Genomic DNA, 3550 nt, shown 5'->3' with positions numbered 1-3550 from the left:
TGCAGAAAAGTGTGCTATTTTATTAATCAGATGTTCCAAAAAGTTGAGTTAAGTAGGTGGAAAATTAAATTGAGAAAATTCAAATAATACGAATAAAAGCCTTGACTGGGAGTTGATTAGTTGGAATCTCTATTATTGATGGGATGATTTCAAGATTAATTTATAATTAATGGTTGTCCTGTTTAGTTATCCTTTACTAGGTAAAGGAAAGTCAAACAAGTTGGAATGCTAGTTCTGTTCACGAGTTGCAACCCACTTAGTTCAAAGGGATTGGTGTTAGTGATTAGATAACAATCCAACAGTTAACCCAATTACAAATTTTCTTTCAATCCTTCCAACTCAAGAGTTCCTTTCAATCAACTCCCCATCAAGTGAGGGAACTACTCACTCATTGTAAATAATAAATCCATAACACATGAAAGGAAATTAAAAGAAGACATGATTATTGGAATGGAAAATAAATTAAAATGGAAGAAATAATCCTTGTATTAATTAATCATGAAAGTATTCAAATGACAAAATTGAACAAAGCAAAGAACATGGAAGAATAAAACCAAGTTAAGAGAACGAACTAGAATGACGAAGTCTTGATGAGGAAATAACTCTTCTCAATGTTCTAATGCTAAGACCAATTGAAAACTTAAAATTCTTAAACCTAGATAGAAAAACCTAGAGAGAAAAACCTAAAGGAGTAAAACTAGATCTAAAACTCCCAAACTGTGTAGAATGAATGTTGTCTTTTGTTTCTGCATATTCTCTGGCTCTAGTCTGCTGTTCCGGGCCGAAAACTGGGTCGAAAGAAGGTCCAAAATCGCCCCAGCGAATTCTGCAGATTATGCAGATCGCACATGTCACGCGATCGCGTCATCCATTCGGACGCGTCATTCGCGCTTTTCCTTGCCACGTGTTCGCGTCGTCCACGTTACCGCGTCGCTTGAGCTTTTCCAATCCGCGCGGCCGCGTGAGCCAGCGGCCGCGTCACTGCGATTTGCTCTCCTTCGCGTGGTCGCGTGAGCCATGCGACCGCGTCACTTCTCGCTGGTTATCTCCTCAAATTCTTGTGTTCCTTCCATTTTTGCTAGCTTCCTTTCCAATCTCCAACTCATTCATGCCCTATAAAGTCTGAAACACTCAACACACAGATCACGGCATCGAATGGAATAAAAGAGAATTAAAAATACATAATTAAAGTCTCTAGGAAGCAGTTTTCAAACATGTTATAAATTCAGGAAGGAATTATAATTTCATGCTTATTTAATGAATAAGTGGGTAAGGATCATGATAAAACCACACAATTAAACACAATATAAACCATAAAATAGTGGTTTATCAGTGGCCTCTGTCACGCGTCCGCGTGGGTCACGCGGTCGCATCATTCGGAGCTTTTCTTGTCACGCGGTCGCGTCAGTCGTGCGGCCGCGTCATATGTGTTTTGCTTAAGGCGCGCGGTCGCGTCAGTCACGCGGCCGCGTCGCTGTTGATTCGCGCTTGGCATGCGTCTGCGTCGTCCATGCGATCGCGTGGATGCCAGTTTCTCCAAAAACTCCGTTTTGTGCTTTCCTTCCATTTTTTGTATGTTTCCTTTCCATCCTTTGAGTCATTCCTGCCTTAGAAGATCTAAAACTACTCAACACACTAATCACGGCATCGAATGATAATAAGGGTAATATTTAAGCATAGGAAACATGTTTTTCACATACATCACATAATAAGGAAGGAGAAGTAAAATCATGCAATTAATATGAATAAGTGGGTGAAGGATTGAATAAATCACTCAATTTAAGCACAAAATATATCATAAAATATGGGTTTATCACCCACTATAGAATATTATATATCGTTGGAAAGCTCTGAATGTCAGCTTTCTAACGCAACTGGAATCACCTCAATTGGACCTCTGTAACTCAAGTTATGCTCCTTTGAAGGGGACAGGGTTGCTGGCATAGTGGCTGGCGTTATTGGCAAAAGTGAGTGCCAATAACGTCCGCGTCCAAGGGGTTAATATTGCCATGTTCTGGAGCTCAAACTTAATGTCTACCCCATACTATTATATATTTTTGGAAACCCTGGATGTCTACTTTCCAACGCCTTTGAAAGCGCATCATTTGGAGCTCTACAGCTCGAGATACACTTCTTGGAAGGTGAAGAGGTCAGCTGTCCTTACTACAAGTTGATACCATGTTCATCTTTGCAATTTTGGGGAAGGTTTTCTCCCTCAAATTCAGTGTCCACCATGTAGTGCCATATATTCTTGGAAAGATCTAGAATCCTACTTTCCAATGCCATTGGAATCACCTCATTTGGAGCTTTGTGGCTCAAGTTATTCTTGTTTGAAGAAGGCATGGTCAGGCTGCCATGTGAGACTTTTGCCCACGTTAATGTCCACGTTAGTGTAACTAACGTGGCCATTAACGTGGGTCTTCCTTTGCTTCGCCAACGTTAGTGGCACTCACTTTTCCACTAACGTTGGCGCTTCCCTTTCCTTCCACGTTAGTTCCCACGTTAATGTAACTAACGTGGAAGCTAACGTGGGTCTTCTTTTGCTTCGCTAGCGTTATTGGCACTCACTTTTGCCAATAACGCTGCTCCTTCTTCAAAGTTAATGCCATTAACTTTCTCACTAACGTTGGGGCTTCTCTTTTCTTCCACGTTAGTGCCCACGTTAGTAGAGCTAACGGGGTCGCTAACGTGGGTCTTCTTGCCCTTCGCTAACGTTAGTGGCGTTAACGTTCTCACTAACTTTCCAAGCTCTCCTTCCTTTCACTTTAATGGCCACGTTAGTGGCACTAACGTAGCCACTAACGTGGCTCTTCTCTACTTCTTATTACCTGAAATCAATCAAACAAAGTACATCAAAGTCTTGCTCTTAATCATGAGATCATGCATCATCCATTTTATCATTCAATTAATGCATAATTCTCATGAAATCATTCAAAATTCACAATGTTTGCTTGAATCATGGTATGAATGCATTTTCAACTAAATACTTGCTTATTTCCTAAGAAAATGCATGAAACCAACCTAAAGCATACAAAAAATGGCTAGTAAAACTAGCCAAGATGCCCTCGCATCACATAACCCAACAATCCAATTTTCATCTCATCAATTCATAACTAAATTCAAAAGTCATAGAATCCTTTCAAATTAAACTCAATCAATTCTCCATCCATTTATCAACGACTATCATAACAGATTCTCAATAATTACCTCATCATAATTCAGTTTAAGAACTAACATCCTTTCATCCATTAGAATCAGAATTTTCCATCAACCATTCTTGAAAATTAGCCCAGTCCAACGTCAAAAAAAAATTATGAATAGATTCCTAAAAATCGATCTTTAACCTCATGCAATATCGTTCACTATTAAATTACTAGTTCGTTTTCAAAACTACTATTTTACCCAAAAATCAGGTTTCAAGAAAATTGATTTAGTAATCAAATGAACCATTCAAAAGTTACCAACTTGACATAATCAACTAAAATCGGAATTTCCAACAATTCTAAAATAATCAGAAAACCAATAACAATCACAGCCTCAAACCAAAGTA

The sequence above is a fragment of the Arachis hypogaea genome, chromosome 15, assembly GCF_003086295.3.
Source record: "Arachis hypogaea cultivar Tifrunner chromosome 15, arahy.Tifrunner.gnm2.J5K5, whole genome shotgun sequence".
NCBI lineage: Eukaryota > Viridiplantae > Streptophyta > Magnoliopsida > Fabales > Fabaceae > Arachis > Arachis hypogaea.
Note: the sequence above shows the minus strand (reverse complement) of the source record.